Below are 24,554 nucleotides of genomic sequence, written 5' to 3' on the forward strand. Positions count from 1 at the left end.
ATTAAAAATGTGGTGCTTGGAAGTAGGATCTATTCCTGTCTGCAACTTGAACGTTAAAGTACTGGGCTGCAGTAGCTCTCCCTCGCTAGAATTTCTGACAGACGTCGTCTTCTGTTTTATGTGCTCTTTCTAGTAATTGAGTTTGAAATCAGCAAAATGTAACAGATGCCTTGGTTTTGAAAATGGATTCTCATGGAGACTTTCTCTTCCCTTCCAGTGTTTTCAGGGTTAACATGGTCTAGAGAGCTGTTAAAATACTTTTCTTTATGTACATTAAATTCACACATAAAATTACTCTTTCAAGTTCTTATTGGGTACTTTGCCTGAATAAGTTGTGGCAGTAGGAAGCCTTTTTAAAAATAATAATAATAATAATTTTAAAAATTTCTTTGGGAGAAGAAGCAATATACAGGGAAACAGATATGTAGAGAAGAATGCCTTTCCTGTGGTTCACTCCCCACCTGTCTGCCCCCGCGTCTCCTAAGTAGGTGCAGGAACCCAGTTATTTGAGTTATCACTGCTGCCTCCCAGGGTGTGCACTGACCGGAAGCTGCAGTCAGGAACTGGAGGTGGGTGTCATCCCTGGGTGTTCCAACATGGGATAGAGATGTCTTAAATGCTAGGCAAAACACTTGTTCCAGAACGCCTTTCCAACTAGGGTGCTACCGGGGCTTAGAAGAGTTGAGTCAGCATGTCTCTCAAAGCAGAGCTGAGATGTTGTCCCTTTGCAGCATGTGATGGGAACAAGGAGACAAGAAAGGGAGCCACACACACTACTGGTGACCATGAACGTTGTCTGATTCCTTTAAAAAAAAAAAAAAAAAAAAAGGATTTTATTTACCTGAAAGGCAGAATAACAGAGGGAGGGACACAGGAAGAGCTTCCATTCACTGGTTCACTCCCCAAATAGCTACAGCTGCCAGCACCGGGCCAGGCTGCAGCCAGGACCCTGGAATGTGACTGGCAGGCCTACTTGGGCCATCTAATGCCTTCCCAAGTATATAAGCAGGGAGCTGGATTGGAAGCCAAGCAGCTGGGACTTGAACTGGTGGCCATGTGAGATGCCAGCACCACAGACAGCGGCTTTACCTGATGTGCTGCAATGCTGGTCTCCAGGGAGGTGGGTGTTTTGAACTGAGGGAAAAGCATGAATTTCAGTTTATAATGATCCTTTAAGCACCTTCATTAAATTTTGCATTCTGCTCCAAATACATAATAATGGTAAATGAATGTGTTACTGATATACTTGACTTTAACAATAAAATAGACTTCCTGATGGACTAGAAGCAAGTGCAATGAGGAGCAGGGAGAAGGTGCCAGGAGTTGATTTTTTAGGGTATTATGACCCTTAGAGCATTGTCTGAGTGAGTTTGCCAGTATGTGAAATACTGACTTTTCTCTGGCTTCAGGCAGCTCCTCTGGACTGGGTGCTCAGAACCCCCAGGCAGTCTTTTTTCTAGGGTGAAGACAGTCTCATCCATCTACCTATGTGCCATACAAATACCATCATTTTCTAAGTAGTGCTGTGGTGTCAAAAAGAGTAGGAAACACTGCTTGAGAGTTTGGCACCAAAGGAACTTCATGAATGAATGGGGACCAGAGGAGTTCTCAAAAACTGGGCTAGGACTGTCCTGCCTATTCAAAGAAGCTGAACAAAGCTGCCTGGGTGTGGCTTATTTAAAGTAGGCATGGAAGGACATAGAAAGAACAGTTAGACAGGGACCTGCCCTTGGCGTGAATAGCTTTGTGATGTCCTTGGATAGAAACCTTGAGCTGTCGGTAAAGTCCTCCTTCAGTGTCCGTGGGGGTTGGTTCCAGGATCCCCTGTAGTATTGAAACCCACAGCTGCTCAATTCCTTCAAATAAAGTGGTGTAGTATTTGCACATAACCTTTGCATATCCTCCCATATACTTTAAATCACCTCCAGAATGCGAGGCAAATAGTTGTTACACTACACCGTCTAGGGAATAGTGACAAGGAGAAGAAGCCTGTACTATCCAGTAGGGATGCCATTTTTAAAAGTAGTTTCCATCTGTAATTGGTTTACTCTGCAGATGCGGAACCCACAGACCAGATGCAGGTCTTACACAGTTGAGGGTGGAGGTTAGTGGCAGTAACTGTAAAAGCACTAGACAATGAGGGGTGAGTGGAGGAGAGAGAAGCAAGTGTTCCTATTCAAGAAGAACCATCAAATGAAAATCCAAAACCGTGTGAGGATAACTAATGCCAAGAAAGACATGATAATCAGATGAATTCACTCCCAGCAGAATATAATGAAGCAATCTGAATATTAACTTCAAATAAATATTTTAAGACCATCAAAGGGATGAAGGAAGGAATAATATCCATGGTAAACTTCTAGGAAATTATGAAACAAAACCAGACAGATTTAAATTTAGAAAAGAACCAATTAAAAGTACTGGAAATGTAAGATGCATTTTTTAATGTTAGAAAAAGAAGATAATGAATAAACTCTAGCATAGACACAGTTCAAGATAGTTGATAGGTAAGGATTTCATCCTGAAAGTAGCACAAAGAGACCAACATGTGTGAAGAATAGAAGATAAGTTAGTTAGGAGACACGGAGGAAAGGTTGAAAGGCTCCCACCTGTGAAGTCAAGGGAATAGCAGAGTGGCGATATTTCAAGAGGTAATGACAGTGGAGTTCCTGGAACTGAAGACAAATTAAATGAATCTTCATGTTAAAAGTGCACACAAAGTAAATGGAAGAAGGACAGACTTTACAAAAAAAAAAAAAAAAGATACTTTTAGAAATGATGGTATTTTCTGGAAGATGTGGGTAGTTCAACTTGCATACATGCTTTCTCTCAAGACACTAGGCAATCGCACTTGAAAATGCTCAGGTATGTAAGTGTGTGCCCCATTTCTCATAGAATGATAAAAGGTGTGTTGAATAAAATTGGTAGTTTTTTTTTTTTTTTACCACTTCTTGAAAAGCATTAGGTGAAACTGACATTTTTTTTTTATTTTTCTTAAAGACTTATTTATTTGAAAGGCTGAGTTACAGACAGAGAAGAGAAACAGTGATCTTCCATCTGCTGGTTCATTCTCCAAATGGGTGCAACAGCCACGGCTGGGTCAGGCTGAAGCCCGGAGCCCGAACTCCACCCAGACCTCCCACTTGGGTGGCAGGTGCCCAAGCACTCGGGCCATGTGCTGCTTTCCCAGGCACATTAACAGAGAGCTAGATTGTAAACAGAGCATCTGGGGCTTGAACCAGCACTGCAGTATGGGATCTGGCATGCAGACAGCAGTTTAATCCCACTGTACCACAACAACAGCCCTTGTTTCATTTTCTTCTGTTAAGTGTATGACAATGAAGAATTCAGTGACTACTAGAATAATTTGGTGCCATTGCTTTAATTCATAGTATGATGCCAGCAGTTTTGCTCACAATTGGTTGTACACTCAGTGTAAATGTCAACACAATGAAAAAGGCAAATAATAATCTAGTAAAATTATGCAAATATCTTTTTGCCTAAACAACCCTTAGACATCTGCAGATGATGCCTTGACAGCCATTGGTTTAAAGAAGCACTTTGGGAGTAGTTCAGCAAGCAGGCAGCTGGTCACCAAGGGGGAGGACTTAGTTGCAAGAGTGAGTAGTAAACACAGAAATTCATAAGATGCATTGGTAAATCTTTAACGATTAACTAGGAAGCAAAGTTTAAAAAATTAATATATATCTGTGTTTTAAAATATGACCTGAAATTTTGTACAACTGCATCAAGCCAAAAGGAAGGAAAAGTTCATTGGTAACCAAAGCCTGGTGAGCTCATGCTCAGGTTAAGAAGATGATAGAGCTGAATACATTTAGATATATGAATAATTAAGTAAAACCTAGGGAAATGCATAACCAAACTTTAAAACTTAAGAGTGCCAGCCAGTGCTGTGGCATAGCAGGTAAAATCACCACCTGGAATGCCAGCATCCCATATGGGCACTGGTTTGAGTCCCAGCTGCTCCACTTCCAATCCAGCTCTCTGCTGTGACCTCCTGGAAAAGCAGTAGAAGGTGGCCCCAGTGCTTGAGCCCTTGCACCAGGATGGGAGACCTGGAAGAAGCTTCTGGTTTTTGGCTTTAGATTGGCCCAGCTCCAGCCATTGCAGCCATCTGGGGCATGAACTAGTGGATGGAAGACCTCTTTCTCTGCCTCTGCCTTTCAAATAAATAAATATTAAAAAAAAAAAAAAAAAAAAAAAAACAAAAAAACACAACAACAACAACTTAAGAGTGCCCCCTAAAAGAAGGAGAGATTCTACAGCTTTTTAAAGAGTAAAGGACTGGGGCTGGTGCCGTGGCTCACTTGGTTAATCCTCCGCTTGCGGCGCCAGCATTCCATATGGGCGCCGGTTCTAGTTCTGGCTGCTCCTCTTCCAGTCCAGCTCTCTGCTACGGCCCGGGAAGGCAGAGGAGGATGGCCCAAGTGCTTGGGCCCTGCACCCGCATGGGAGACCAGGAGAAGCACCTGGCTCCTGGCTTCGGATCAGTGCATTTCCAGCCATAGCGGTCATTCGGGGGGGTGAATCAACAGAAGGAAGACCTTTCTCTCTCTGTCTCTCTCTCTCACTGTCTATAACTCTACCTGTCAAATAAAAAAAAAATTTTTTTTAATTAAAAAAGAGTAAAGGACAAGATAAAGAATAGTAGTTTATTAGTTCACGAGAAGATAAGAAAAAGAATAAAAAGCAGAGAAGAAGCAGTAAACATAACACAAAATCAGATGTAGGCTTAATATATCACTAATCACAATCAATGCAAATAGAAACTCAACCACTAGAAGATATAATCTATGAAGTTGTGCTTTAACATTTTTTTAAAGATTTATTTATTTATTTGAAAGACAAAGTTACAGAGGGAAAGACAGAGATCTTCGGCCTACTGGTTTACTCCCCGAAAGGCTGCCAACACCCAGGAACCAGGATCTTCTTCTGGATCTCCCATGTGGTTGTCAGGGGCACAAGGACTTGGGCCATCCTCCACTACTTTCCCAGCCACATTAGCAGGGAGCAGGATCGGAAGTGGAGCAGCTGGGACTAGAACCAGCGCCCATATGGGATGCCAGCACTGCAGGTGGCAGCTTTAACTGCTACTCCACAGTGCCGGCCCCAGATTTTTTAAAAATGTTTTCGCACTTACCAGATAGACACTTAAAATAAAGGGACTCAGAGAGATTGACAGCTACTGCCTCTCTAGTTCCTTCCCAGTCCATGAGCTACCAGACAGCCGTCTTTGCCTTCTGCTTTTCCATTGGCCAGAGCCTTCAGCTCCACTTGGCCAGGGGGATTCGGGAGGGGGACAGTTGGAGATAAGTCCAATAGCAGAGTTTAAGGCAAATCCCAACAATACAGATATTTTGATAAACTATGTAATGAAATAAGAACTTTTCCAGCAAGATTATAAAATAATTCTGTATATGCATCCACCTACATAGTCTCAAAATATGTGCAAGGATTTCTGCAGAGGCATTAACTGGTTCACAGACAAAACAGGAGATTTCAATATATTCCTGTCAGAGACTAATAAATGATGCAGACCAAAAATTACTAACGATAAAGAATTCAAATAGTATAATTAAAAATTACATTACATGCAGAATTCTGAGCTGTAGAAATAGATCTCTTGTTCTAATCTATAAACCTCTGAAATTCAGAGATTACATTTTATTACTGTTTATATAACTCTATGTACCTAGCATGTTGACAGTGTTTAATACTTGCTCCATAAGTATATTTTAAATTACAAATTATATTGAATCTAAATAAACTATGGTTCTTTTTATAATTCTATGTGATGTTGGATTTCTTAGTTCTGTTCGATATCAAACAATCTGAAAAGTGAAGCCCTGGCACCTGGTCCTGTTGGGCAGTGTAGTGCAAGGTGTTTTCTTTGTAGCCTATTTGTATTAAAGGGTTGGAGTAGATCCTTACTCGGTCTTTTCTGGTGGGTTGGCTTTGGAGAAGGTCTGTTCACTCACTGGGGACCAAATTGCGAGACTCAGATGAGAGCTTTCCTCCAGTCTCAGTCTGGTTGTCAGAAAACTGTTTACTTTGTATTATTTTTTTGTCTCTGTGCTTTGAAAACAGTCGGTGGTGCTGGGCCGGTGCCATGGCACAGTAGGTTAATCCTCAGCCTGCAGTGCCGGCATCCCATATGGGTGCCAGTTCTAGTCCTGGCTGCTCCATGTCCAGTCCAGCTCTCTGCTATGGCCTGGGAAAGCGGTAGAAGATGGCCCAAAAGCTTGGGCCCCTGCACCCGTGTGAGAGACCTGGAGGAGGCTCCTGGCTTCAGATCGGCGCAGCTCCGACCGTTGCAGCCATTTGAGGGGGTGAACCAGCAGAGGGAAGACCTTTCTCTCTGTCTCTCCCTCTCACTGTCTGTAACTCTACCTCTCAGTAGGTAGGTAGGTAGGTAGGTAGGTAGATAGATAGATAGATAGATAGATGAAAAGAAAGAAACAGTCTGTGGTAGTAGACTTTGCCCCTGAAGAAGAAATGAAAAGTTTGGCTGGAAATCTTCTTTCACTCTTTTTTTTTTTTAAGCTTGCTTTCTTGCTTGCTTGCTTTGAAAGTCAGAGTTACACAGAGAAAGAATGAGAGGCAGAGAGAGAGAGAGAGAGAGAGGTTGGTCTTCCATCCGATGGTTCACTCCCCAGTTGGCCGCAACAGCTGGAGCTGCACCAATCGAAAGCTAGGGGCCAGGAGCTTCTTCTGGGTCTCCCACACAGGTGCAGAGGCCCAAGGACTTGGGGCATCTTCTACTGCTTTCCCAGGCCATAGCAGAGAGCTAGATCGGAAGTGGAGCAGCTGGGACTTGAACCGGCACCCACATTAGATGCCGGCACTTCAGGCCAGGGCGTTAACCCGCTGCACAATAGCGCCGGCCCCTTCTTTCACTGTTAACACCTATTGACTCACAAGCAGGATCGGGATGTAGTATCTAGGTTGTTTTCTGATTTTAGGGGGGGAAATATTTGGAAGAAACTGACAGAATGGCCGGCGCTGTGGCTTAACAGGCTAATCCTCCGCCTTGCGGCGCCGGCACACCGGGTTCTAGTCCCGGTTGGGCGCCGGATTCTGTCCCAGTTGCCCCTCTTCCAGGCCAGCTCTCTGCTATGGCCCGGGAAGGCAGTGGAGGATGGTCCAAGTCCTTGGGCCCTGCACCCGCATGGGAGACCAGGAGAAGCACCTGGCTCCTGCCATCGGATCAGCGCGGTGCACCAGTCGCAGCGCACCAGCCGCGGTGGCCATTGGAGGGTGAACCAATGGCAAAGGAAGACCTTTCTCTCTGTCTCTCTCTCTCTCACTATCCACTCTGCCTGTCAAAAAAAAAAAAAAAAAAAAAGAAAGAAAGAAAGAAAAAAGAAACTGACAGAATAATTTCAGACTTTTGATGTTCAAGTTTTAAAATTTAGACTTTGTTATTAATTCATGTTTATTCAATTTAAACAATAAAATTTCTGCTTAAAGATGTATTTGCATTTGGGAGCTTACCATACTGGAATTTAGAAAAAAAATACCACTATGGGTTCTGGGAAAAAATTATTCTTCTCTTTAGGTTACAGACCTCAGTATATACTTATTAAATCAATATGCTTAATCACTTATTATAGTTGTCTTATATTTGTTGATTATTCGTTCTATGGATGATTAAGAGAAAATGTTTTTATTTTCTTGTGTATTTGTATTAGCTTCTGAGATTTTAAGTTTCCACTTTCTATATTTCATGGCTCATAAAGGGTCATACATTTATATTTTTATTGCCCTTTTATATTTATGTAGTGTCTTTTTTTTTCCATATTTATTTGAAAGGCAGAGCGTCAGAGAATGAGAGTGAGCTCCTCTCTGTTGGCTCACTCCCCAAATGCCTGAAATAGCTGGCTCTGAGCCAAAACTGAAGCCAGGAGCCAGGAGCTCAATTCAGGTCTCTCCCCTTGGATGGCAGGAACCCAGTCTCTTCAGCCATTACTGCTGCCTTGCGTGGTAGGCAGCTGAAGTCAGGAGTCTGAAACTAACTCGGGCACTCTGCTGTGGAATGCAGGTGTCTTAGCGGGCATCTTAGCTGGTAGGCTAAGCACACAGCCTTTGCCTTTTTCTTTATTTCAGTAATATGAGATTTTTTAAAATATACTTTTATTTTAAAAGCAGAGAGACAGGCAGAACTTTGATCCAATAGTTCATTCTCCACATGTCTGAAACAATTAGGGCTAGGTCCCAGCACTCAATCTGAGTCTCCCATGTAGGGGACAGAGACCTGTACTTGAGCCATCAGCTGCTGTCTCCCAGAGGAGAGCAGAGGGGAGACTCAAACCCAAGCACTGTGATGTGGGACACAAGTGGCATCTTAAGTGCTGTGCTAGGTGACTGCCTCACAATATGAGTTCTGATCCCCACTCTCACTCTAATTTGCTTTTTGTTCAGCTTTTTACTTCCACCCTTTTGCTTAATATATGTTCAGTAATTTTGTGAGATTTTTCTTTTTTGACTCAAATCTAAGTCATGTCTTTTCACAAGAAATTTATCTAAGTTTCTGTAACAGCTGATGTGCTAGTTCCACATCTTTCAACTTATTTTATTCTTTGTTTTTTATGTGTTCTTTGTTTCCTTAAGAAAATTTTATAGACTTTGTTTGAAAGCAACTTCAGGTTTACAAGAAAAATTGCTCAGAAAGTACAGAATTCCCTGATACAGCCTTCTCGTCCCTCATTTTCTCTTACCACTAATATCTTTCTTTCTCTCTCTCTCTCTTTTTTTTTTTTTTTTTTTTTTGGACAGGCAGAGTGGATAGTGAGAGAGAGAGACAGAGAAAAAGGTCTTCCTTTTTGCCATTGGTTCACCCTCCAATGGCCGCTGCGGACGGCATTTCGTGCTGATCCGAAGCCAGGAGCCAGGTGCTTCTCCTGGTCTCCCATGCGGGTGCAGGGCCCAAGCACTTGGGCCATCCTCCACTGCCTTCCCGGGCCATAGCAGAGAGCTGGCCTGGAAGAGAACTCGGTGTGCCGGAGCCGCGAGGCGGAGGATTAGCCTGTGAAGCCATGGCACCGGCCACCACTAATACCTTATATGAGGGTAATATATTTATTAAAATTGATGAACCAGTATTGATACACTGTTGTTAAAGTTAGTATTTTAGGGCTAACTCTGTATTTTACAGTTCTGATGGTTGTTTCATATAGAATGTTCTATGATTTTATTTATTTATTTGAAAGGCAAAGTTACAGAGAGGCAGAGGCAGAGGGGGTGGAGGAAGGTCTTCCATCCGCTGGTTCTCTCCCCAAATGGCTGCAATGGCCAGAGCTAGGCCAATCCGAAGCCAGGAGCCAGGAGCTGCTTCTGGGTCTCCCATGCAGTTGCAGGGACCCACAGACTTGGGCCATCTTCCACTGCTTTCCCAGGCCACAGCAAAGAGCTGGATCAGAAGTGGAGCAGCCAGAACTCGAACTGGTGCCCATATAGGATGCTGGCATTGCAGGCAGCAGCTCTACCAGCTATGCCACAGTACCAGCCCCTAGAATGTTTTTTACCAAGCCCAAGTCCCCCTCTCTCTTTATTCCTTCGTTCTCACCCCTGGCAACCACTGTTCTTCTCACTGTCTCCATAGTTCTGTGTTTTCCAGAATGGCATCTAGTTGGCATCATACCAGATGTAGCCTTTTCAGACTGGCTTCTTTCACATCTAAGTTTCTGTTGTGTCTTTTTTTGGCTTAATAAGCTCATTTCTTTTGTGGCAGAATAGTATTCTACTGCAAGAAAGTATCATAATTGTTTACCCACTTACCTGATGAAGGGCATCTTTTTTTTTTTTTTTTAAGATTTATTTTATTTGAAAGGTAGAGTTACAAAAAAGAGGGAGAGCTATATAGAGAGTGAGCTTCCATCCACTGATTCACTCCCCAAATGGCCTCAACAACCAGGGCTGAGCCAGGCTGAAGCCAGGAGTCAGGAGCTTCACATGGGTTTGCCACACGGGTGCAGGGGCCCAAGCACACCCAGGGCAACCCTCTGCTGCTTTCCCAGGCACATTAGCAGGGAGCTGAAGTCAGAAGTGGAGCAGCCAGGACTCGAACTGGTACCCATAAGGGATGCTGGTGTTGCAGGTGGTGGCTGAACCCACTATGCCACAATGCCATCCCCAACAAAGGGCATCTTCATTGCTTCCAGTTTATGACAGTTGTGAATACAGCCACCATAAACATTTATGTGCAGTCTTTGTATGGGCTTAAGTTTCACTTCCTTTGAACAAATTCCTGGGAGTGTGATTGCTAGATTGTACAGTAAGCTGATGTTGTTGACAAACTGTCTTCCAAAATGGCTACACTATTTGATATTCCCACTCCCAGGGAATGAGAGTTCCCATTACTCCACATCCTCACCAGCATTTGCTTTTGTCAGTGTTTTAGATTTTAGCTATTGTATTAAAGGTGTAGTGGTGGTGTCTCCTTGTTTTAATTTACAATTCTGTAATGACAAGACATCGAGCATTTTTTTATATGTATTTATTGGCCATCTGTTCGTCTTCTCTGCTGACCTGCACAGATCTCTTGCCCAGTTTTTAATTGGTGTTTTGTTTTTGTATTGTGGGTTTTAAGAATTCTTTATTTGTGGCCGGCGCCGTGGCTCAACAGGCTAATCCTCCGCCTTGCGGCGCCGGCACACCGGGTTCTAGTCCCGGTCGGGGCACCGATCCTGTCCCGGTTGCCCCTCTTCCAGGCCAGCTCTCTGCTGTGGCTAGGGAGTGCAGTGGAGGATGGCCCAAGTCCTTGGGTCCTGCACCCCATGGGAGACCAGGAGAAGCACCTGGCTCCTGCCATCGGAACAGCGCGGTGCGCCGGCCGCAGCGCGCTACCGCGGCGGCCATTGGAGGGTGAACCAACGGCAAAAGGAAGACCTTTCTCTCTGTCTCTCTCTCTCACTGTCCACTCTGCCTGTCAAAAAAAAAAAAAAAAAAAGAATTCTTTATTTGTGTTAGGTATAAACAAAGTCCTTCAATAGATATTTGAGGTGAGGGGGAGAACTTAGAAAGTTCACCAAAAACGCATATTATCTTTGAATTCCATTTCCTATAAATTTTTTGAAGCTCCTTATGATATATATATATATATTTTTTTTTTGACAGGCAGAGTGGACAGTGAGAGAGAGAGAGACAGAAAGAAAGGTCTTCCTTTTGCCATTGGTTTACCCTCCAATGGCCGCCGTGGCCGGCGCACTGCGGAAGCCAGGAGCTAGGTGCTTCTCCTGGTCTCCCATGGGGTGCAGGACCCAAAGACTTGGGCCATCCTCCACTGCCTTCCCGGGCCATAGCAGAGAGCTGGCCTGGAAGAGAGGCAACCGGGACAGAATCCAACGCCCTGACCGGGACTAGAACCCGGTGTGCCGGCGCTGCAGGCGGAGGATTAGCCTATTGAGCCACAGCGCCGGCCCTTAGGATATGTTTTACAAAGATTTTTCTCCCAGGCTGTGGCTTATCTTTTCATTCTCAATATCATTTTTTAAAAAGATTTTATTTATTTGAGAGGTGGAGTTCAGACACAAGGAAAGTCAGAAAGAAAGGTCTTCCATCCACTAGTTCACTCCCCAAATGACCACAAAGACCAGAGCTGGGCTGATCCGAAGCTAGGAGCCAGGGGCTTCTTCCAGGTCTCCCCCATGGGCACAGGGGCCCAAGCAGTTGGGCCATCTTCCGCTGCTTTCCCAGGTCACAAGCAGAGAGCTGGATCGGAAGAGGAGCATCTGGGTCCCGAACCAGCACCTGTATGGGATGCCAGTGCCACAAGCAGGGGCTTAGCCTACCACGTCATAGCACCGGCCCCTTAACGTCCTTTGCAGAGCAGAAATTTCAGATGTTATGAACTCCAGTTTATCAGTTTTTTCTTCCATGAGTCATGCGTTTGGAGTTGTATCTAAACAGTCGTCACTAAATCTAAATCACCTAAATTTTTGTCCTGTGTTGTCATCTAGACGTTTTATAGTTTTGTGCTTTACATGCAGGCCTGTGATCCATTTTTAGTTAATTTTTTGAGAAAGGTGTAAAGTCTGTGTCTAGAGGCCATGTTGTTGCACATGGCTGTCCATTGGCTCCAGCACTACTTGTTGGAAGACTCTTTTTTCTCTGTTGAATTGCCTTTCTTTCTTTGTCAAGGACCAGTTGACTGTATTTCTGAGTGTCTGTTTTTTAGCTATCAATATTTTAAAGTATTTCTTAATTTATGTTTCTTCATTAGATTTGATAGTGAAACAGTTTCTTCAGTAGCACCCATTAGTAAAGAGGAAAATACAGTTTAATGAGGTTTTACGATGTCATGAACTTGAGATGGGAGACACATGCCTGCTCTTCACAGAAAAGTGCATTTACTTCTATTCCATTGGTAAATAAAGGGATTTTTCAAGAGTGACTTTGCCCATCCCCATTTTTAATGCCGAGACTACAGCTGTCTTCTGACTCTCTGTGCACTGCAGTGGGCATCCTTTGCCTTCTTCCTCCACTTATCCCTTAGGCTTTCGACATAATTTTGCTGATCTCTTATCTACTATTGCCCCTGGTAGGGGAGCTGCTAAAAGCCTGCAGCAGTTTTGCTGTAGTCCAGAAGCTGGAGTAGTATACCTTGGAGATTATTGCTGTGCTCAGTGAGTGCAGTTTCAAGCTATAGTGCAGTCCTGTCTGGAAGAAATATTAGGGACCTGCAAAAAATTCATGCAGAATGTATATTATGAAAAAACTATGCATTTCTTTCCTTTTTTAAAGAATTAATTTATTTGAAAGGCAGAGTTACAGAGAGACAGAAATCCACTTGTTCACTCCCCAGTGGCTGCAATGGCCCTTGCTGGGCCAGACCAAAGCCAGGAGCCAGGAGCTTCTTATGGGTCTCCCACATGAGTTCAGGGGCCCACAGACTTGGGCCATCTTCTACTGCTTTCCTAGGTCATAGCAGAGAGCTGGATCAGAAGTGGAGCAGCTGGGACTTGAACTGGCGCCCATATGGGATGCCGGCACTGCAGGCAGCAGCTTTACCCCGCTTCGCCACAGCACCAGCTCTAGTGTTCTCTTTTGGACACAAGTCTTTAGTTTTGTTATTTGCTATTTGCAGCACATCTCACTTCAGACTAACCACATTACAAAAATGCTCAGTAGCCACATGTAGCTTATGGCTGCCGTATTAGACAATGCAATTTATATCAAGACAGCATATAACCATGCAAGGATATCACTGGTGCTTCACCTCATTCTGATGTAGCCTCATTCTGCCGTAAACTTTTGTTGCTGGTTGAGGATTTATCTCAAGCATCAAGCTTTCAATCATTTTTCATAGAACTTCTCTAAAATGTGTTAACATACTTACCTGCCTTCTTAAGTAGAGTATATCATAATGGTTGGAGTATGTCAAACAAAGCCACAGCTGGAGTTTTAATTCTGGTGTTAACACATAGCAGTATGGTGATCTTGGATGAATTACTTAAATTCTGTGCTATATGGTTTTCTCAAGTGTAAAATGAGGGTAGAAACTAAGAGGTAATCCTGTAAATTAAGTGGAAAATATGTGACAGGTGCTTAGTAAGTATTTGTTTCTGCTGCTTCTAAATACTATAACCACATCCAGCTACTACTGCAACCAAAACTAGTGGCAAATCAGCAGCAGAAATGCAATTTTGTCCTTTCTTAAGTGATTGTACTGTGCTATGATACCCAGTGCCCTGCAGGGTTATGGCAGTGATTAGGAATGTTTTATCTTATACTATGTTTCCAGGCAACTTTTGCTATCTTAGTTTTTTTGCATGGCATGTTCCTTATAATTCCTTTTTTTTTTTTTTTTTTTAAACCTGTCTGCAGGCCCCCTGCACCTACTCTTCTCCCATTCCTAGGTTGCTGCTGCTACTTTGTCTTCCACAGTCATCACTGAGAGCCACTTGCCCAAGTGGCCCTTCCTGTGTGACAACTCCCACTGTGCTCCCGTGTACCCAAGGCCTCACATCCTCCATCCAGCAGCTTCGCAACATCAATCCCATGTCGACTTCTGCTACTTCGTTCATCAGGAATGCTGTTTCCACTTTTTCCCTCTTACTATCTTGCATAATCTCAAAAGCTTACATCCTTTGTTACTTCATTCAGCAAATATTTTTTGAGTTCCAAACCTTAGGTATCGAGAATAAAATGGTGACCAAAAGAAATGCCATCACTGCTCGCCAAAGATTTAGTTTGTTGGGAAAGAAGAAATTATCAAGTGTAACAGCACTTTGTAACCGGCTCATTTCACTTATCACTTGTATCCATTCATACATTCAACAAATATTTATAGAGTGGTGTATACCAAGCATTTTGCTGGTTGTACAATGATGGATAGAATCAGACATATTCCCTTTCATGAATTCCATGGTTTAGCAAAAGATGTGGGCAAATAACTAATTCAAATAATTAAACCAAATCGTGTGTGCTTCAAACCTGAGTTAAGTGCTGTAGAGGAAGAAGGTGAGAGATAAAATTCATAGGTCTTGGGGTCAAAAATGAGTCTAGATTTTGGACTTGAACACCTGGATGTGTTGGAAGAGGGGGCTTTGTTTGGGTTTGGTACATGAAGACTAGTGTAGGGGTAGCATGAGTTTAGCCTTCTGCCTGTTAACTTGAGATGGGTTGCTGTGTTTAAAAGAAGTCAAATAGTCATTTGTATTTGCTTGTCCAGAGCTTAAAACTGAGAGACATGAGCTGAATATGTGAATTTGGGCATCAGAGGCAAAGATATGAATTGAAGTTTCCAGATGGAGGAGTGAAAAGGGAAGGACCTCAGGCTGGTCTTTGAAGAACTGCTTGGATGCTGTTGGAATATGGACTCCTGGGAGGGGCATTCGGAGCACAGATGGGCACTGTTTGGGATGTCCTCATCCATGTCTGAGTCCCCGGGTTTGTGTCCTGCCTCTCTCTCCCTCCAGTCCAGCTTCCTACTAATGCATGACTTGGGAGGCAGAAGGTGATGACTCAAGTACTTGGTTCCCTGCCACCCACATGGGAGACCTGGATTGAGTTCCCTGATCTTGGCTTTTGCCTGCCCTAGTCCCAGCTGCTGTGGGCTTTTGGGGAGTAAACAAGCACATGGAAGATCTCTCTGTGCCTACCTGCTCCCTCCCTGCCTTTCAAGCATACAGATCTATTCTCTCCACATCTGTTCTCTCCCTTATTGAGGAAGGAAGAGGGGGAGTGCTCCAAAAGAAACAGGTTCTGAGTGGGGTGAATACAGAGCTTGGATCTGGGTACAGTGAAGGATGAGATTATTTGAGCAACAACCGCATGAATCAAATAGCAGTAGGATATGAGTTTGAAATCTGGGCCATTGCCAGTTATCACACAATGCTTAAAGCATGCAGATGCCCCCAAAATAATTTGTGGACCAGGTAAGAGAGCATAGGGACATTTAAAGATCTAGGCAGAAATTTGTCACCCTTCCTCTTCTCCCAGTGTCTGCTAAGTCAAGTTTCTGATTGTATGCAAACCTGTATTCAATAAAAATCAGCAAGTTGGTTGTTCTCAACCTGGAGGGGTGTGTGTGTATGTGTGTGTGTGTATTTAAGTGATAGGTGTTGAGTTATTGAAAAAAAATATCATGCTGAAGTGGACAGAACAACATTCTGTTGTCAACATTTCCAGGTTCCAGAGTTGCCACACTACTAGATAATGACTTGGTAGATGTGTGGATATGAACACTTTGGAGTGCCTACTGTGTATCCTCTTGTACACTGAGCACTTTAAGTGTGTTATCTTACTCATTACAACAGCTCTATAAGTCACAGATAGTAAGATTTTTGCAGGAGGGAGACTGAGGACCAGAAAGTTAGGTAACATCCAAGGTCATTAATTAATAATTGGCAGAGTCAGCATTTCGACCTAGCTCAGTCTTCATTTCCCTTGCCCTTGACTACCTTGCCGTATAAAGCAATGAGTCTCTTCTCATAACGTTAGCACCAGGGGCATTATAGCTGTTTAAGACCCTCACCTTCCCTTCTTCCCTCCCTCCATCCCTCCCTACCCCAAATATCTGCATGTTGCTAGCACCATTCTAGATATGATTTTAGGTACTAGGAACACAAAGAGTAATTAAACTTCTGGCTTCAAGGTTCAGGCAAGGGGGTGAGATGGACACGAGATCACACCTTTCAGCCCCAGCTTGGCTAGAATAATCGACACCCAGATGCTGGAGGGGCATAGAGAAGCATGTTTCTAATTCCGCTTGGAGATGGAGGCCTGGGATGAAAGGGTAGGAAAGAAGTCAGGGAAGCCTTCCCAGTAGAACTGATGCTTGAGCTAAACTGCAGGAGATAACTGGACAGACTAGGAACGGGGGGCCCCTGGGCAGACAGGCCTGCATGAATGCTGACCGCAGCGGGCACGTAACTTCTGAGGGAACTGCAAGTTGCTGGTGTGGCTGGAATCTTGCTTGTGTGTTCTGGAACGTAATAGATTGGTTGAAAGGCAGGCCAAAGCGAAGTGGAAGGTGTTGTAGAAGCATGGTACTTTGCCTTAGTACTTATTTTTAAAAATTTGTATTTGAAAAGTTAAAGAGAGAAATAGACAGGCAGAGATCTTGTGTCTGCTGGTTCAGGCCCCAAATGCCTGCAACAGCCAGGGCTGGGCCAGTCCAAAGCGAAGAGCTTGGCACTCAGTCTGGGTCTCCCAAGTGGACAACAGTGACCCAGTCAGCTGTCATCTGCTGTTTGTAGTGTGTGCAGTAGCCCAAAGCTGGAGCTGGAAGTGGGGAGCTGGGACCAAACCTGTGCACAGCCAGGTCCTTTCAGTGAGCTCGTCTGACTTTGTTCTAAAGGTAATACAAGCAGCAGAGTGACGCGTCGCGTTGTGTTCCATAGTGGGATTGAAGACGAATGTATATGGTGTGCTTTTGTAATAGACTTCATGGGTTTCTGAAATTTGAAATCCGGCCAAGTGAATTAGTTTGAAGAATGTCTCTTGTTCAGAACAATACAAAGGAGGACTTGCCAGAAATGATGGAATTAACAAATACGGATGTTAAAACATCTATTATGAATATGTTTCATATGTTCAAGATGGCAGAGTTATTCCTGAACAAAATGAAGAGAGTAGTAGATGTTTTCAAAATCCAGTGGAACTTCTAGACATGAAAAGAAAATTTATCTAAAACCAGAGGAGATTAACAACACTTAGAAAAGATCACCATTGGCCACCGCCACGGCTCACTAGGCTAATCCTCCAGTTGGGGCACTGGATTCTGTCTCGGTTGCTCCTCTTCCAGTCCAGCTCTCTGCTGTGGCCCGGGAAGGCAGTGGAGGATGGCCCAAGTGTTTGGGCCCTGCACCCGCATGGGAGACCAGGAGGAAGCACCTGGCTCCTGGCTTCAGATTGGTGCAGCGCGCCTGCCATAGCAGCCATTTGGGGGATGAACCAACAGAAGGAAGACCTTTCTCTCCGTCTTTCTCTCTCACTATCTAACTCTGCCTGTCAAAAAAAAAAAAAAAAAAAATCACCATCTTGCCTTTCTTATTTATTGTTTTCACCACATTTGCATCTATGTTGTTGATTTTTAACTTTATTCTGTTTAGTTGAACTTTCATTAATCTGAAGGTTGGTGGTCTTAAATAGGGAACATAATTTTTTTTAAAAAAAGGAAAAAAAATAAGAGCTTGGAGGCGTGACAATAGAAATTGTCTAAAAAAGAACTCAGAACAATATGAAGATCTTGCTTCCACTAGAAATTAGTGGGCGTTTTCTCCCTAGAACTAATTTAGTAGAAAATTCAGATTATCTATTCCTATCTGAGATTGCTATGGCTTAATAAAACAGTGTTATTTAGCAGTTTTTACTTTCTATTTTATGAGAGTTTTTGAGGAAAGGGGAATGTTAAAAGTGTTAAAAATCTTTGACCAACTTTAAAACTACAGCCCTCAGAATCTGTGTTGCTAATCGCTGACACACTCTTAATATTGACTCCGTCATCAGAATAAACACCAGAGCCTGGATGATGGGAATTCTGGGCGTTTCAGAAGGACATGCCCTCCTGTTTTTTGTTGCGCAAACAATGAACATTCATCTTTCTGGTCATACTGAAGTGTGTTTTGCATTGTCCAAAGATGAGTGAATTTTTATGAGTATGTAAATTGAACGTGCCAGATCCCATTTGGTAGAAATCTGACATGCTCCCTAGTTTTCACAGAGGAATTAAACACCACCTTTATGTGCGCTGTGGGCTTCTGTCCCTTCAAGAAAGTCAGACTGGCCTTTGAACATAAATGAATATTGGTCAACAATTAAATGAAATAGATTTTTCTGAAAAAAATTTAGCCTCATTTAATGAAACATGAATTAAATTCGAATTTAGTTATTATACTCATTAGATACATATATTAAGGGGTCTCTTTTGGCAACAGGCTCAATTTTTTTTTTAAAGATTTTTATTTATTTACTTGAGAGATAGTGTTAGAGACAGAGAGTGGGAAAAAAACAGAGAAAAAGGTCTTCCGTCCACTGGTTCACTCCCCAAATGGCTGCAACGGCCAGAGCTGGGCCGATCTGAAGCCAGGAGCCAGGAGCTTCTTCCGGGTCTCCCACACAGGTGCAGGGGCCCAAGCACTTGGGCCATCTTCTACAGCCTTCCCAGGCCATAGCAGAGAGCTGGATCGTAAGAGGAACAGCTGGGATGAAACAGGATCCAGTGCCCATAGGAGATGTTGGCGCCGCAGGTGGCGGCTTAGCCTACTGCACCACGGTGTGGGCCCCAACAGGCTCAATTTTGTATTCGTTCGTTGTTCAAATTTCTAATCCTCTGGTAGACACCACGCTCCCGGAAAGGGATGATTCTCTCTTTCTGTTTTTTGTTCGTTTGTTTTTAAGATTTATTTATTTGAAAGAGTTACACAGAGAGAGGAGAGGCACAGAGAGAGAGAAGTCTTCCATCCGATGGTTCACTCCCCAACTGGCCGCAATGGCCAGAGCTGTGCTGATCCGAAGCCAGGAGCCAGGAGCTTCTTCTGGGTCTCCCACATGGGTGCATCTTCTGCTGCTTTCCCAGGCCATAGCAGAGAGCTGGACTGGAAGTGGAGCAGCTGGGTCTCGAACCAGTGTCCATATGGGATGCTGGGACTTCAGGCCAGGGTGTTAACCTGCTGTGCCATAGTGCCGGCCCCGGGGATGATTCTTTCTATGCTAACCCAGCTCTCAGATCTCTTCTTGAGGATCCAAATGCCCTGTCTTTGTTCATTAGTCTTTTAATCATTCTCTCCCAGCGAGTGACTCACAATCAGGAGTTTTTGGTTTCTGTGCCTCGTGCTGTCTGCCATGCTTCTGTGAGATAGTTATTCCTGCTTCTGTATAATCAGAGGCCTAAGAGTAGAAGAAATCGTAGCAAAGTGAACATTTTCATGTCAGGCTCTGTGCAGTAGAGTAAGTCATTTAATCCTTACAACACCCTAGTGCAGTACATACCAGTTTTTCCCAGAATTCAGGAAATGACCTCGTAGGAATCTGGGGATGGGGAGTGAGGCAGACAGTGGTTGGGGTCACTGGGACAAGTGATTCTGCGTCTCACGGGCTGAGGGATTTCTTTCTATCCCTTGTCCTGTTCTGTATTTCTAAGTTGTACACAATAAGCTTGGGTTATCCTTATAAAAATAAATATTTTGTAAAGAAAAGGAAAGTTTTGCATATGTGAGACTTTGGAAAAGTATAGAGAATTAGAAACAAGCACTCATGACTTAAACGTAGATGTAACATTTGTGAACTTTTTAGTACCTTTATTTCTAGTTTTTATATGTTATACAATTGAAAATTTAATTATCATTTGTCAGTTTTTTCTCCTTAAAAAATGTGCTAAAGTATGCCAGTACTCATATCCTGATGCATTGTAAAAATTCTATTCATCTTATGCTGCCTTCTCTCTCTCTTTTTTTTTTTTTAAAAAAAGATTTATTTATTTATTTGAAAGTCAGAGCTACACAGAGAGAGAGAGGAGAGGCAGAAAGAGAGAGAGGTCTTCCATCTGATGGTTCACTCCCCAGATGGCCGCAACGGCCAGAGCTGCGCCAATGAGGAGCCAGGAGCTTCTTCCGGGTCTTCCACACGGGTGCAGGGGCCCAAGGACTTGGGCCATCTTCTACTGCTTTCCCAGGCCATAGCAGAGAGCTGAATCTTTTTTTATTATTTATTTTATTTAAACTTTTATTTAATGAATATAAATTTCCAAAGTACAGCTTATGGATTACAATGGCTTCTCCCCCATAACTTCCCTCCCACCCGCAACCCTCCCCTTTCCCGTTCCCTCTCCCCTTCCATTCACATCAAGATTCATTTTCATTTCTCTTGTATACAAATCAGTTTAGTATATATTAAGTAAAGATTTCAACAGTTTGCACCCACATAGAAACACAAAGTGAAAAATACTGTTTGAGTACTAGTTATAGCATTAAATCACAATGTACAGCACATTAAGGACCGAGATCCTACATGAGGAGTAAGTGCACAGTGACTCCTGTTGTTGACTTAACAATTTGACACTCTTGTTTATGGCCTCAGTAATCTCCCTAGGCTCCAGTCATGAGTTGTCAAGGCTATGGAAGCCTTTTGAGTTCACCGACTTTTATCATATTTAGACAAGGTCATAGTCAAAGTGGAAGTTCTCTCCTCCCTTCAGAGAAAGGTACCTCCTTTCTTTGATGACCTGTTCATTCCACTGGGATCTCACTCGTGGAGATCTTTCATTTAGGTGTTTTTGTTTTGTTTTGTTGTTTTTGCCAGAGTGTCTTGGCTTTCCATGCCTGAAATACTCTCATGGGCTTTTCAGCCGGATCCGAATGCCCTAAGGGCTGACTCTGAGGCCAGATTGCTGTTTAGGACATCCACCATTCTATGAGTCTGCTGTGTATCCCGCTTCCCATGTTGGATCCTTCTCTTCCTTTTTTATTCTATCCGTTAGTATTTTCAGACACTAGTCTTGTTTATGTGATCCCTTTGACTCTTAGTCCTATCATTATGATCAATTGTGAACAGAAATTGATCACTTGGACTAGTGAGATGGCATTGGTACATGCCTCCTTGATGGAATTGAATTGGAATCCCCTGGTATGTTTCTAACTCTGCCATTTGGGGCAAGTCAGCTTGCGCATGTCCCAAATTGTACATCTCTTCCCTCTTTTATTCCCACTCTTATAATTAACAGGGATCACTTTTCAGTTAAGTTTCAACACTTAAGAATAACTGTGTATTAATTACAGAATTAAACCAATAGTATTAAGTAGAACAGACAAAAAAAATACTAAGAGCGATAACGTATTAAGTTGTTCATCAACAGTCAGGGCAAGGGCTGATCAAGTCACCGTTTCTCATAGTGTCCATTTCACTTTAACAGGTTTCCTTTTTGGTGCTTGGTTAGTTGTCGCCTGTCAGGGAGAACATGTGATATTTGTCCCTTTGGGACTGGCTTATTTCACTCAGCATAATGTTTTCCAGGTTCCTCCATTTTGTTGCAAATGACCGGATTTCATTGTTTTTGACTGCTGTATAGTATTCTATAGAGTACATATCCCATAATTTCTTTATCCAGTCTACTGTTGATGGGCATTTAGGTTGCTTCCAGGACTTAGCTATTGTGAATTGAGCTGCAATAAACATTAAGGTGCAGACCGTTTTTTTGTTTGCCAATTTAATTTCCTTTGGATAAATTCCAAGGAGTGGGATGGCTGGGTTGAATGGTAGGGTTATATTCAGGTTTCTGAGGAATCTCCACACTGACTTCCATAGTGGCTTTACCAGTTTGCATTCCCACCAACAGTGGGTTAGTGTCCCTTTTTCCCCACATCCTCGCCAGCATCTATTGTTGGTAGATTTCTGAATGTGAGCCATTCTCACCGGGGTGAGGTAAAACCTCATTGTGGTTTTGATTTGCATTTCCCTGATTGCTAGTGATCTTGAACATTTTTTCATGTGCCTGTTGGCCATTTGGATTTCCTCTTTTGAAAAATGTCTATTGAGGTCCTTTGCCCATCTCTTAAGTGGGTTGTTTGTTTTGTTGTTGTGGAGTTTCTTGATTTCTTTGTAGATTCTGGTTATCAACCCTTTATCTGTAGCATAGTTTGCAAATATTTTTTCCCATTCTGTCGGTTGCCTCTTCACTTTCCTGACTGTTTCTTTTGAAGTACAGAAACTTCTCAATTTGATGCAATCCCAATAGTTAATTTTGGCTTTGACTGCCTGCGCCTCCCGGGTCTTTTCTAGGAAGTCTTTGCCGGTGCCAATATCTTGCAGGGTCTCTCCAATGTTCTCTAATAATTTGATGGTGTTGGGTCGTAGATTTAGGTCTTTAATCCATGTTGAGTGGATTTTTGTGTAAGGTGTAAGGTAGGGGTCTTGCTTCATGCTACTGCATGTGGAAATCCAGTTTTCCCAGCACCATTTATTGAATAGATTGTCCTTGCTCTAGGAATTGGTTTTAGATCCTTGATCAAATATAAGTTGGCTGTAGATGTTTGGGTTGATTTCTGGTGTTTCTATTCTGTTCCATTGGTCTCTCCATCTATTTCTGTACCAGTACCATGCTGTTTTGATTACCACTGCCCTGTAGTATGTCCTGAAATCTGGTATTGTGATGCCTCTGGCTTTGTTTTTGTTGTACAAAATTGCTTTAGCTATTTGAGGTCTCCTGCATCTCCATATGAATTTCAGCATCATTTTTTCTAGATCTGAGAAGAATGTCTTTGGTATCTTGATTGGTATCGCATTGAATCTATAAATGGCTTTTGGGAGAATGGACATTTTGATGATGTTGATTCTTCCAATTCATGAGCATGGAAGATTTTTCCATTTTTTGGTATCCTCTTCTATTTCTTTCTTTAAGGTTTTGTAATTCTCATCGTAGAGCTCTTTAACATCCTTGGTTAAGTTTATTCCAAGGTATTTGATTATTTTTGTAGCTATTGTGAATGGGATTGATCTTAGCAGTCCTTTCTCAGCCGTGGCATTGCCTGTGTATACAAAGGCTGTTGATTTTTGTGCATTGATTTTATATCCTGAGAGAGCTGAATCTTAAGAGGAGCAGCCGGGACTCAAACTAGCGCCCATACGGGGTGCCAGCGCTTCAGGCCAGGGTGCTAACCCGCTGCGTCACAGCGCCAGCCCCCTCTCTTTGTCTTGACCTATAATGTCTGAAGTATGTACATTGATTGCCTAAAAAGTCCCAGTTAACAGATATCACTGTGACAAGAAAAGAAAAGCTTACATTTCCCCTCTTCCTAACACATACCACACTGATGAGACCCTTTATTTTTATACTGATTGTCTTTACATTCGTGTGTTTGTTCACCTAACAAATGTTTGTGAAGTGCCGTCCGCATGCAGAGGCTGTACAAGGATCCCTGTTCTTTAGTAGGACACGGATGTGCGAGGAGGGAAAGGCAGTGTGGAAATACTGACCAAAGCTGTCAGACCACAAAGGAAGATCACGTGAGTTCTCTTAGGGAAATCAAGGAAAGCTTTTTTTCAGGTGAGAAAATGGAGCTGAGAGAGATTTGGTCACGGGAGGTTGATGGTTGAGTTAGCTTTAAGGCCAGATGTGACTGTCAAACCTCTGTTCTTTCCAACAAACTGTATCATAGCATGGTGCCAGGTTTTCATTCTTTCATGAGCTTCATGTGTCCGTATTTGGGGATTCCTGAGGCAGGGGCCAGACTTGCCTCTCTCTTTTCCCCTTGCCATTTCAAGATGCCACCAGGTTCTGATTTGGTTAAAGTAATGGAATAAAAGTTGAGCGACCTGAATTCTTTAGATTGGCTTTGCCTCTGTTAAGCTGGGTGATGTGCACATGTTACTCCTCTCTGTAGGCTGAGATAACTCTAAGTCTCTAATTGTTTTATAAGTGCCGTGGTCTCCTCCTCCTCCTCTCAAAGCACGTGCGGACTCCCAAATGCCTTGGGAAGTCAGGATGTGCCCTGGCTTTTGTCGAGGGAGGAGGAGGCCAGGAGGGAGTGCTTCTGACTGCCTGGGTCTGAGTCTCAGCTCTGTCACTTAGGTGCTGTTTAACCTTGATGAACCGCTTAGCACCACTAAGCCTCAGGGCTCCCCCCCCACCTTTTAATTTATTTTCATAGGCACCGGCCTGCCATTTGTCTTACATGACACAACGGGATTCGTTCGTTCGTTCGTTCGTTCTTTCCAAATATTTATTTTGAAAGAGTTATAGAGAGGCCTTTTATCTGCTGGTTCAGATGGCCAAAACAGCCAAGGCTGGACCAGGCTGAAGCCAGGAGCTAGAAGTTTCATCTGGGTCTCCCACATGGGTGTCAGGAGTCTAAGCACTTGGGCCATCTTCCACTGCTTTTCCCTGGCCATTAGCAGGGAGCTGGATCAGAAGTGGAGCAACTGGGGCATGAGCCAGCACCCATAGGGGACGCTGGCACTGCAGGTGGCAGCTTTACCTGCTCTATGTTCTTTCCTGTCTGTGTTCCCAGTGCTCTCAGGCTTCAGCACAGGAGAGGTACTTGGCAGATGGTGTTTGAATGAATGATTTCACACTTTGTATTTAAAAACCTGGAAGA

The 24,554-nt window shown here is 43.3% G+C and overlaps 1 protein-coding gene across 5 annotated transcripts in view; it reads left to right on the plus strand.

Annotated features, from left to right (window-relative positions):
• MAPKAP1 (MAPK associated protein 1) overlaps positions 1-24,554 on the plus strand; it is a 268,601-nt gene that overhangs the window by 118,171 nt on the left and 125,876 nt on the right. The gene's annotated exons all lie outside the window — the stretch shown is intronic.

The sequence above is a fragment of the Lepus europaeus genome, chromosome 12 (assembly GCF_033115175.1).
Source record: "Lepus europaeus isolate LE1 chromosome 12, mLepTim1.pri, whole genome shotgun sequence".
NCBI lineage: Eukaryota > Metazoa > Chordata > Mammalia > Lagomorpha > Leporidae > Lepus > Lepus europaeus.